General features: G+C 52.5%; 1 long non-coding RNA gene across 1 annotated transcript in view; it reads right to left on the minus strand.

The window, feature by feature from the left end:
• The window catches only part of LOC121013751 (uncharacterized), a 4,928-nt gene extending 1,227 nt beyond the window's left edge, over nt 1-3,701 (minus strand). Inside the window, exons 1-2 of the long non-coding RNA XR_005782899.1 lie at nt 3,692-3,701; nt 2,482-2,658 (exon numbers count right to left, since the gene is read on the minus strand). This is a non-coding gene — a long non-coding RNA (uncharacterized LOC121013751). The remainder of the gene's footprint in view (nt 1-2,481; nt 2,659-3,691) is intronic.
• Nucleotides 3,702-12,815: the final 9,114 nt, after the last annotated feature.

Raw genomic sequence — 12,815 nt, forward strand, 5'->3', positions numbered from 1 at the left:
CATCACCATCATCATCACCATCATCACCATCACCATCATCAACATCATCATCATCATCACCATCACCATCATCATCATCATCACCATCACCATCATCACCACCATCACCATCACCAACATCACCATCACCATCATCACTACCATCATCATCATCTGATTCATACAAAGAAACATGGCAGAGTACATTTTCATTTGGTGTGGGGGTGCCAGGGCATATTTGGTAAGAATTTGTTGGGAATTTGTACCTTTCCATTGGGACTTCCCTAGTGCTAGTCATGTAAATTCTAAATCTTCCATGCATGTGTGCATGTGTGTGTGGTGTGTATATGGGGAGTGTATATGTTGTGTATGTATGTGGTGTGTGTGAAAAAGAGAGATTAAGGGAAAAGACACTGTTCAAAAACGTGTTTGATTCAAAACACTGAGAAGACACGTTTCTCTTCCCACTGAGGTGGTTGGATGCCCGGCTCTGGTGTCCCGGGGCCTGATCCCCCGAGACACCTTCAGAACCATCCCCTGGCTGCCTCCCCTATGGATGCCATCAGCCAGTTTTCCATCTTGGGCTTCGGTCTCCCTGAAGGCAGACATTTGGGAATCTCTAGAGAGAAGAGGTTTAACTTAGAGTCAGCATGGGCCTCCTTACAGGATGCCCCACCCAGGGGAGGTGACAGGGTGGCCGGAGCAGGGCTTGGGCTGCGGTGGCTGAGGGAGTGAGGGTCAGCCTTGCCTCCTCCTGCGTGGTGCCGGCTGGGCTGTTCCAAAATGTGATTTCCCTCTGTCTGGGCATCGTCTGCTCAAAGCCGCATGTCCAGCAGTTTGCAGGCTGACAGAGGTCAGCACCCTGACGGGGCCTCCCTCCCCCTCACCCAGGCCTTGGGTGGACCCCAGTCCCTCATGCCCAGCATCCCTGGCCAGTGGCACGGGCCACACAGCTGCCACAGGTTTGCCGTGGGTAGAATGTCACACGTCTCAAACCTGGGCTGGCCGGCGAATTTCCCGGAGATCCAGACGGGCTCCAGGAAACCTGTTGGCTTTGGGTGCAGGGACCACACAGGCTCCTCAGGGGCCGGAGAACAGAGACTGGGGCCGGAGGGGAGAAGGTGTGGAATCAAAGCTAGTTCTAGCACCCGCTTCTGAAAGACCAACGGCCTCCAGAGACAGCCTGCCCACCCCCCCCCCACAGTTTTCAAATTGTGGATCTTGGCCATGGGGGGACTCTTTGACCCCCACCCCCACCCGAGCTTCAACCTTCTTCAGGTGGCCGGGGATGTCGATGCCATTTGGTGCCACTGCCACCAGCAGCAGCGTTGGCAGTGACCGGGAGGGCTCGGGCAGAACCAGCCCAAAGCCAGCTCTCAGTCCCAGTCCTGCCCAGCAGCCCCACCATCAGGGTCCATCCCTGCTGCCAGCGGCCCCAGGCCCTTTGCTTATACAGCAACGAGCATCCACACAAGGCTGAAGGCAGGAAATCCCAGTTGGCCTTTCCCGCATCTTTAAAAATGTTAAAACACTTTTACGGGTGTTTTATTTCATTTTGTTGTCTGGTTGCTGAGGCTAGAACTTCCAACCTTATGTTAGACAACAGCGATGAGAGTGGACATCCCTGTCATGTTCCTGATCTCAAGGGGAAAGCTCTCCATTTTTCCCCATTGAGGATGATATTAGCTGTGGGCTTTTCATATATGGCTTTTATGATGTTTAAATATGTTCCTTCTATCCTGACTTTCTTCAGGGTTTTTATTAAGAAAAGTTGCTGTATTTTGTCAGATGCTTTTTGTGCATCTATTGACAGGATCATATGGTTCTTATCCTTTCTTTTATTAATGTGATGTATCACATGGATTATTTGTGAATATTGAACCAGCCCTGCAGCCCAGGAATGAATCCCACTTGATCATGGTGAATAATTCTTTTTATATGCTGTTGAATTCGATTTGCTAGTACCTTGTTGAGAATTTTTATTCCATGTTCATGAGGATGTTCATCCAAATTAGCAGAGAAGAAGTCAAACTTTCACTTTTCGCAGGCGACATGATGCTCTACATGGAAAACCCGAAAGACTCCACCAAAAAGCTGCTAGAACTGATAAATGAATTCAGCAAAGTTGCAGGATATAGTCAATGTACAGAAATTGGTTGCATTTCTATACACCGATAATGAAGCGATAGAAAGAGAAATCGAGAAATTGATCCCATGTACAATTGCACCAAGAACCATAAAATACCTAATATTAAACCTAACCAAAGATGTTAAAGATCTGTATGCTGAATGAAATCCTGCCACTTGCAACAACGTGGATGGAACCGGAGAGTATTATGCTAAGTGAAATAAGTCAGTCACAGAAAGACAGATATCCTATATTTTCACTCATATGTGGAACTTGAGAAACTTAACAGAAGACCATGGGGAAGGGGAAGGGGAAAAAAGTAGTTGCAAACAGAGAGGGAAGCAAACCATAAGAGACTCTTAAACACAGAGAACAAAGTGGGGGGGGGAGGGGAAAGTGGGTGATGGGCATTGAGGAGGGCACTTGTTGGGACGGGCACTGCGTGTTGCATGTAAGCGATGAGTCACGGGAATCTACTCCCAAAGCCAAGAGCACACTGTATACACTATATGTTGGCCAGCTTGACAATAAATTATATTTAAAAAAAAAAACTTTTGCGGTAAAACACAGACACCATGAAGCCTGTGCTCTGAGTGGGTTTTAAGTGCACAGTTCACTGGCACGAAGCACATTTCACACTGTTGTGCAACCATCACCACCGTCCATCCAGAGGACTCTCTTATCTCCCCAAAGGGAAGCTCTGTCTGCACTACACCAGCCCTATTCCCCGCCCCCAGCCCCCACACCACCATCCTCCTTTCTGTCTCCATGGACGTGACCCCTCGGGGGACCTCACACAACATTTGTCCTTTTATGTCTGGCTCATCTCAGTTCACGTGATGTCCTTGACGCAGCAGGTGTCGGACCTCCTTCCTTTTACGGCCAACTGATACGCCGCTGCGTGCACACACCGCGTTTCATTTACCTATTTATCCATCCGATGGCACCCGTGCAGCTTCCACCGCGTGGCCACAGCGAGTAATATTGCCGTGCACGTGCCTGCACAGATATCTCTTCCAGACCCTGCTTTCAACTCGGGGAGTGGTATAAACTCACCATCTTCTATTATCAACACGTTTCGTGCTCAAGTTCTAGCGGAATGAGGGCAGACGCGGGGACGTCTCCGACAACCGGCACTCAGTGGCTGCTACCGGCCAAGGAGCTGATGACGCTCAGAGTGACTTGGGATCCCAGGCCCACCTTCTCAGCCCCGGCTTCTTCCTGGAGGAGCCGTTCTGTTTCATGAGGAGCTTCAGTTTTCTCCTGAGCAGTGACGTGCTGGTTTGGGGATCCACAGGCGTCATTGTGTGGAAATCCTGAGAAACGAATTCGTGCTCTTGGCCGCTGCAGCCCCCGAAGGGCAGGATCTGGGGCGGTGTGGAGGCCGAGGACGCCTGGAGGGGGCAGCTCGCACACGGTCCCCCTCGGTCCGTGGATCTCTAACACTCTAGCCTCAAAACTATTTACTCAGAGAGAAGACTGAAGTTGATTACTCGTGTGTGCCTCTCAAAAAGTTAGAAGAGAATAACAACTTTAAGTGGAAGAAAGTTGACGGAAAGGAATCATGATGAGGGCCAGTGAAACAGAAGCAAACGTGTGGCACAGAAAACCCACAGAGCCACCAGCTGCTTCTCTGAAAAGGCTGATAGACTTGATAGACCCCGGGGCGGGGGGCGGGGGCGGAAAGACGGGGAAAGGCAGGGGTAACTGAAAACGGACCACAAGTGCAAGCTCGTTCCATCAAAAGACAACACGAAGGTTATGAAAAGGCAATTTGCTATTTACACAAATATGTGACACAGGGCTCATATCCACAACATGTAAAGAACTCCTCTGAATCAATAAGGAGGAACAACAATGAGCAATGAAGGACAGTGTGCATCCTGATAGACACACACACGCTCCTGGAAGAGGGAAGATACACAGACACAACTACTTGGCAAAACTGTTGGTCAACACCCCCCGGTAAAGCCAGACGCAGGCCTGCCGGGCGCCCCGGGACCGTGCCCGCCAGAGGAACCCGCCAGCCCAGGGAAGAACGGCCACGCGAGCCAGCGGTGGCTGCTGGTGCAAAACATCCCTGCTGTGCCACCAAACGAGGGTGCGCAGACACAGAGGCGCACACAGGGCACGCGGAAACCAGGTGTGGGATAGAAGTCGGGCACGGCGGGTACGTGGGGGGAGGGCGCCCGGCAGGGAGTTGCTCGGGGACATTTGGAGCGCGGGTCAGTCTGTATTAACGTCGCGGGGTCGCCAGCCCGTGGGCATTTCCTGGGCTCTGGGCTTGTGTGTGCACGCCGTGCGGTGGACGGCCTGCTACCTTCCGTGGGAGCTCGCCTCGCCGGGTGCCTGTTCTCCCCAGAGGCTCCCACGGAGCGCGGACACGCTCCCTCTCCACAGGCTTCACAGTCCCGCTCTGTCTTCTTGCTTCCGCGTCAGAGGGCGCACAAGTTAGAGGAGGGAATACTAACAGGCTGTTCCTGGCCCCCCACGGGTGTCACCGCAGGGAGCGAGCAGTGGTCCCCAGAGTGCGGTGTGAGGAGGCCACTTCCCAGGCGAGTCAGGCGCCCTGGCGGGATCGAGCTCCAGGTTATCAGCCTGAGTAAGTGCTTCCCACCCAGCACAGAGGCTGGCCTGAGTTTCAACCACACTCAATAAAAATGAGCTGTATTTAATGTGAAAGAGAATTTAAAATCCTACTTGATACTAATACAAATGCAAATTACTTTCTTTTTGGCTGTTCAAGCCTCTCACTAATAACTCTTTTTCATCATTAAGAAATCGTTTTAACAACATTAAGACTGAGTTATTTAAAGACCGATACTTGCAACCGAACAGAACAAAACATTTTTTTTCCAATGGAAACAAGTGATAAATACAGAGTCAGTGATAGCAAGAAGGATTTTTTTAAAATAATTTTCCTTTTACAGATGGAAAAGGCCTGTCTGATGATTTGCTGCCGTTAGGGGCTCATTCTGAGTCGGGAAAAACAGAGGGAACAGCAAAGAATCACAGAACAGGCTGATGGACGGCATCTCGGCCAGCCGCCGAGGTCAAGGGCTCTCAAACACAGATGCTCCGATCTGCGATCTGTGTTTTTAAAAGCTCTTAAACACTCTAGAAACATCTCTCCGGGTGATTTTAACAATCAGCCAGGACTGGGGACCAATACGGTTTCCCTCAGCTTTTAAAAAGAAAACCTTTCCTTCTTGAAAAGAAACCTCACAGACAGCTACCTTCCTATTAAAGGTATTTTAAAAGAACCCTCTTGCACTGTCGGTGGGAATGCACACTGGGGCAGCCACTCTGGAGAATAGTGTGGAGGCTCCTCCAAAGGTTAAAAATAGAAGCAGCCTATGATCCAGTCATCCCATTACTGGGTATTTGCCTAAAGAAGATGAAAACACTAATGTGAAAAGATATACACACCTCTATGTTTATAGCAGCATTATTTACAACAGCGAAGATATGGAAGGAACCCAAGTGTCCACGAATAGGTAAGTGGATAAAGAAGATGTAGTATATATGTAATAATGTATATTCAGTCGTAGAGAGGATGGGATCTTGTCATTTGCGACAACACGGATGGAGCTGGAGAGTATTATGGTGAAGACAAATACCGTACGATTTCAGCCCGTGTGCTGGTCTGGAGGCTGGCCACCACGCACTGCCCGGCGCACCCGCGAAGGAGGGCTCTGTGCTTCCCCCCCCCCCGGGTGAGGTGCGTCCCCCCAACCCCCGCTCTCTGGCTGCGCGTGGGCCTGGGGAGCAGGCAGGCTCGGGCTGGAATCTGCCTTGGCCGCTCGTTCTCTGGAGGCCTTTGAACTTGTCTCCCTGCGTCTGCGCAGAGGAGGGAGAACAGGAGCAGGCGCAGAGCTCGGCCGGGCCTCTCTGGCGAGGGCATGCCAGAGCACGGGGCCGGTGGGAACAGAGCCCGGGTCCCTACCGCACAGGCCGTAAGCAGGCTCAGCCCTCTGGCCAGCGGCCCTCCAGGCGCCTGAGGTTTTATGGAGCATCCAGGGCCACCGTTGGGGGGCACGGGGTTCCGTCGTGCTAAGCTTGCTTTGTCCAAATACCCCGAGATTCCGTCAAAAACGTGTCTTCCCTAATTGCCCATTGGGGCCAAGGTTTGAGTTTCCCTCTTTCTCCTCAACCTCAGTTATTTTAAATGTTTCTTTAAGGTACGAACATAACTGATCGCTGAGGTTTCACTTCAGGCTCTTACTTTAAAATCAGTTACGCGTTTGCAAAACAGCAGAATATTCTAGAGATACATGCAGTGTGGCACACACACACACACAGAGCAGAGCTTACGGTGAAAATAATGTATTTTTTCTTAGCTACATTTTGTACTTTTTCTACGGGCCTATGTACTGATTTTTATCTCTTCATTTTGAATAAACGAAGATCTCGAAGGCCTTGTGACTAAATTCTACTTGCAGAACAGGCTCTACCACATGGGCTCAGGGAAGGGACAGACTCTCCCCACGACCCTGGAGGACCTTTCCACCTGCAGACTTGCCCCCTACACCGGGGATCACAACGTCTGCCTTGCCAACCTGAGCGTTGTAGGTCCTGGAAGGGATTTTAGGTGCTAACGTGTAAGCTGCTTTTAGGTAAGAAAATTGCAGGAAGTAGACTATCCTGAAATTGCCAACTTCACCCATTTTGGGAGAACCCAAGATGCAAACTCACACTTGTGTTTCCTGCAGGCTGAGAGGCCTGTCTCTGCCCCCGGCCTCAAGGAACTTTGCCACTGAACAGGATAGGCATGGGTTTCTCGTTTTTTTGTGCTTGAGAGATGGGAATTCAAGTCCCACCTTGCTAATGGGTTCTGTGGTATTTCTTGTCCTGTTTTTTCTGAGTAGGCCCATGGGCAACCTTACAAGAGACTTGATTGAACAGCTAGGACAGGCTTGAAAGGCTGGGTCCTCAGCTCTGGTGGGTCCTGAGTGTTAAGGGAGGAAGCGTGGCCCTTTGATGATGAGGCTTTGTGCCCATCAGTCCCTGTTCTGACTGTGTGCAGCCTGGTGTCCCTGCAGGTGGAGTGGATCCCAATGGAGATGCCGGCAGGGGGCCCATAGCCTTGGGAACCTTCCGGATTCATCCAGTGCCACTCACCTTTTCTGCCATGTTGGGTCATGAGGCCGGCGTAGTAGGATGCTGGCCCCTGAGCAGCTCAGGAGGCCCCAGAGGAAGGAAAAGCAAATGTTTCTCTCATTTAAACCACTCTTGTGTGTTTTTATTCCCCGGGGAGGGAGGCTGGGGTAGCAGACCAAATGCTTCCACAGCTAACGGAGCTGAACATGAGTTATTCGTAAACTAAGTCACTGAAACGCGGGTTTTCCCATTGTGGCGAGTTGCCGGGACCACGCACCTGTTGTCTTTCCTCGCAAGGCAGGTGGCTGCATCACTGTCACCCAAATCTCTGGCAAACGGTGAGAAGAGATGGGCCTTCTGTGGGCATGTTCGCTGAGTGTCCCCTGGACCTGATGCTTGATTCCTCATGGGAGCTTTGGGTAGAGGAAGGTCTTGGCAAGAATTTGACTTCTGGATCGTCAACGTTTTCTCAACTCTGAAAATGTGCAGAGAATATATTGTTTAAAAGATGTTCGGACACCTCTATGTCAAGCACGCAAACGTACAGATGATAGTCTAAAGAATCTCAAGCCACCCCATGCCCAGTGCGTGATCACCCCTCGACCCCACGCCCAGTGCGTGATCAGCCGTGTTTTGCAATCTTGCTGTTTCCTTCACACAGTGGTTCTGAGAGTGTGAACCAGCAGCATCCGCAGCATCCGGGACTTGTTAGAAACGAGAATTCCAGGTCTTACCCCAGCCCCACCCGACCGGCAGCTCTGGGGGCCCAGCATCGAGTGTTAAACATCCCTCGGGGGGCCCGTGAAGCTTGAGAACCACCACCTCTCTCCCCCCTCCAACTTCCCCCTTTGTTGCATGGTTTGTGTTTGTTGACCCTCATTGGTGCAAACAATGGGCTCCATATGTTTGTACTGCTAGACTCTTCCCTGTGCGTCTCTAAACCATAGGACATTCATCTCTGATATGGCAGACATGACGTTACCACCTCCAATGAGCGCCCGGTGGATATTCAATCTCCCTGGATTATCCCTAAATTGCTTTTTTTTACATCAAGCTTTATAATCTGGGGGTAGATAAGGTCACGCATTTCTGAGAAGGCGTCATGGGCATTCCAGCCCTCTGTGAGGTTCAGCGAGCCACGCCGTGACCCCACCCTGCTCCCCAGCTGGCAGGCGGCCCTTCTAGTTTCCAGCCACACCGCGGCTGGCACCACATCTGCATCTAGGCTGGAGGTGGGGAGCGGGCTGGCGGGCCCCTGACACACGAGCAGGGGCGCCCGGCACACGTCAGGTGCTCTGTCTGGTTGATGCTGGAACAAGGTAGAGAAACAACAAGACCGATCGCCTGCGCCCACAGCCCCAGAGGCAACACTGGGCCACACCGCCAATTAGGACGTCAGACGCTTTCTCCTGGAGCCCCGCACACATGCCCAGGTCGGAGACAGCGGGTCCCCTTGTAGGTACTGACCATGTCGTGTGGTTTCTGCTGTGGTCTGGCCACTCCTGCCTGACACAGAACAACTGAAGCCACGGGAACTCCCCTTGGTGGCCGGGGGGAAACGCAACGTGGAAAACAGGTAGGTGGTTTCTTAGCAACTGAACTGCCCTTAGAACGCACAGACTTGCCAAATCACTGTGTCGTACATCAGAAACCAATGTGGCACTGTGGTACAATACTCTATTTCAACACAAAACCTTAAGAAAGGAACTAGGAATCGAGAGGCGGACAGAGCAATAAGACCTAACCTGCTCTTTCTGTGGGACGCAGCCATCAGCGATCACAGCCCACAGCGTGTCTCCAGTGGACATGAGCACGGATATCCACAGCACCTGCACGCGGTGTTCACAGCAGCTCTGTTCATAATGGCGCCAAGATGTCCTTGGTGGGTGAATGGATAAGTAAACTGCGGTCCATCCAGACAATGGAATATTACTCAGTGTTGAAAAGAAACGAGTTGGAGCGCCTGGGTGACTCAGTCAGTTGAGCGTCTGACTTTGGCTCAGGTCATGATCTCACGGTTCATGGGTTCGAGCCCCAGGTCGGGCTCTGTGCTGACAGCTCGGAGCCTGGAGCCTGCTTCGGATTCTGTGTCTCCCTCCCTCTCTGACCCTCCCCCATTCTCTCTCTCTCTCAAAAATAAATAGGCATTAGAAAAAGAAAAAGAAATGAGCTATCAGGCCACGAAAAGACATGGAGGGACTGTAAGTATGTTCAGTTAGAAGGAAGCCGGCTGGAAAAGGCTGCGTGATTCCAGCTATGTGACATTCGGGAAAAGGTAAAGCTGTAGGGACCGTGGACAGTCAGGGGTTGCCCGGAGGTGAGGGACGGGGAGTGGAGAGGACACAGAGCACTCCAGGGCCGCGGAAGGACTCTGTATGACTCTGTAATGGTGACACACATCATCATACATCTGTCCAAACCCACGGAAGGCACATACCCAAGTGAGCCCCGTGTAAACTGTGGGGGATGACGATGTGTCCCTGTGGGTTTGTGGGTTCATCACTTGCCACGAATGCCCCCCTCTGGTGGGGGTGTTGATGGTGGGGGGGAGCGTGCACAGGGGGTGGGCGGGAGGCACGCGGGAAATCTCTTCCCGGGTTCGGCGTGAGCCTAAAACCACTCTAGAATAAAGTCTATTTTTAGAAGAAAAGGTGGACAAAGACAGCTGGGAATGGGAAGCCCGCTGCACCTGCCGGGGCCTCGTCTGGCAGAAACCAGGAAGGAGGCAGCATGTAGGTCCTGGGAGCACCAGCTGCTCCGCTCCCCGCCCCCCCTCCAGCCCCGCGGCCCCCTTTCCTCTGGGGGCACCCCAGGGCCCGCAGGCTTCTCAAGCCTCCCTACCCCCCTTTCGGCAGCATTTCTGCATTTGATGTTTACTCCACAACAGTGTTTTGTTGCTCAAGTTGCTGTGAACACAGACAAAACAGCAGGGGTGGGAATGGCTTTAGATCTTCGGAAGAAAGGCACCCTATAAATCCAAGCCATTACTCCTCATGAAATGATTCACGACCTCCGTCTCCCATTTGTCCACTCCGCTTGTCCCACCGCCTCCTCCGGAGAATCTGGTTTCGGTTATTTGTGGGGCAGAGTTTATATTTGCTCCCGGAAACCTTTAGAGATTGCGCTCGTTTTGAACCAAACTGTAGCTTCCAGGGTTGAAATGAAGGCGGACGGGACCTGCCACCTTGAATCCTAAATCCTCAGGGTTTAATCAGAGTCTGGGGTCTGGCCGGCCACCAGCTCAGGTGACATGTCCTGGGCTCAGCCCCACTCTGCCCCCTCCCAGCAGAACCGCCTCCCAGCCCGGACGCTCTCTGAATCTTGAGAAGCCGCAAGCCCCCCATTTTCCTTGAATATCCATGACACCTGATGTGAATGTCTGAAAAGATGTTCCTTTAAACCTATAGACTTATTTGCAGCATTTTATTATCACTGTTCTCCGTTTCCCCCTTGTTTATGTCAACCTAATAGCACTGCACGTTTCTAGCAAGAATTCAAGGTCCGGAGTTGGCGGGTGGCCAACGGATCCCTTTCACCCCACATCCCCACCACGTTTTCACTCTGCGAAATAAAACAGTGCCATCTTAAAAAAAATTTTTTTTTAATGTTTATTTATTTTTGAGAGAGAGACAAGAGCGTGAGCAGGGGAGGGGCAGAGAGAGAGGGAGACACCGAATCCGAAGCAGGCTCCAGGCTCCGAGCCGTCAGCACAGAGCCCAACGGGGGGCTCGAACTCACGAACCGTGAGATCATGACCTGAGCCGAAGTCGGACACTCAACCAGCTGAGCCACCCAGGCGCCCCAGTGACATCTTTTAAAGTATGAATACCTGATTGTTGCAGGACCATTTAGTGAAAAGGCTATCATTTGTCTATTAACTTACTTTTGAAATTTGGTCAAAATCAGTTGTCCATACACGGGGTGGCTGGATTCCTGGACTCCTTTCCACTCCACTGATCTTTTTTTGCCTGTATTTTCAAGAAAGGTACACTGCCTCCATTACTGCAAACTCATTATACTCTGGAAACCAGATAATGTTAGCGTTCCAAATTAGTTCTTATTTTTAGAAATTACTTTGGCTGTTGTAGGTATTATGCATTTCTGCAGGACTTTTAGATTCAATTGTCAGATTTTTAAAAGCCTGCTGGAATTTCTGTTGGGGTTGCACTGATCAATTTGGGCAGAACTGACATGTGATCGATACTGAGTCTATCCACGCCTGATTAATGGGTTTTTTTTTTTTTCCTTTGGGAGGAGGGTTCACGATGCACCTGAATTTTCAAAGGAGGAAAGGGTCTGAGGATCACCGCTGTCGAGGACTTGTGTGAGGAATAGCTCAACGGGGGCAGGACAAAATGTCCTGGACGTGGGGAGGACACACAGCCCTGAGCGCGGCCAGGAGTCTTGCATGGAGGTGCCTCTCCAGGACCCCCGGGGGGACACCAGGCGGAGGGAGGGAGGGAGGCTCCAGAACGCCGGGTTTTCCGATTTCCAGCTTGCAGGCAAGACACCTGGAATCTCAGCCAGGTTGAACGGGCGGCCAGAATTGGGAAGTGTGGAAGCGGCATCCCATCTCCTGGTGACTGCGTCACCAGGTTCCTCGGCCAGCCTCGTGGGTGTGGACGGCCTGCTGGCTTGAGCGCGTGACCATGGTGCGCTAGCCCTCATGGGTGTAGACTGCGCATTAGCCCACGCGGGTGTAGACGGTGCCCTAGCCCGCGCAGAGATGAGTCACTGAGGGTGTGCTGCTTTGGGCTGAAGCGGCTCAGGCCCCCCGGGGGAGAAGCACCCTGCCGTGCGGGTCGCAGGCAGGAGGACACCAGGGGCGCGTTGTCCCAAAGCCCACAAGCCAGTGTCAGTTTCAGCAGGCTCCACGTTGATGAGGGCTCTGCTCTGCAGCTCCGTCCGGCGGCTCACCAAGTGGGCCACCATCGTCTGTGGGGGAGGCGGAGTCCCCAGGCGGCGCCCGGCCACCACGGCGGGCCCGTGTGGCTGTCAGCCTCGTGACCCGCAGCGTGGTTGTACCAGCAACGTGTAGCCGGCAGACCTCCTCTGCCGGCGCTCTAAGTTTCCTGGTGACTCTCTGGGAGAGACGGTCACAGTCCCCACACTGGGCACCGTGCTGCGCGACCGTGACTCCTTTGCCGTGTGCGGCCCGCCGTCAGCACACGTGGACCTGCCCCGGAAAGGCTGAGCCGCGAAGAGCACCTTTTACCCTGTGAAATATTTTAACTTCTGTGTTAGGACGCGAGGACGTTTGTCACCAGCCAGGTCCCCAGTGATGTACTTGTGATGACCGCCCTGCCAAACTTCTGCTCTGTGCCAATGCGGTGCTATAGCAATGACCCCGCCGCTCGCTCCCCAGGATGCCCGGGCTGTCCGCGTGGTGACAGTGTGGACGAGAAAGCATTTCACGGTGGCAGCTGCACGGACATGAACACAAGACAGACTTCTGTTTCCCGAGGGTATCTGCAAACCACAGACTGTTCCCGGATGCGGGCGTGCGGGCTGAGCTCCCGGCCATGCCGCATGTGGCTCAGGCTCCACTCATCCCGCGAATCCCAAGACGTGGGAGCGCATCTCTCACGATGAGAACAAGCACCGTGGA

The sequence above is a fragment of the Herpailurus yagouaroundi genome, unplaced genomic scaffold (genome assembly GCF_014898765.1).
Source record: "Herpailurus yagouaroundi ecotype Mexico unplaced genomic scaffold, PumYag 199, whole genome shotgun sequence".
In the NCBI taxonomy this organism is placed as follows: Eukaryota; Metazoa; Chordata; class Mammalia; order Carnivora; family Felidae; genus Herpailurus; species Herpailurus yagouaroundi.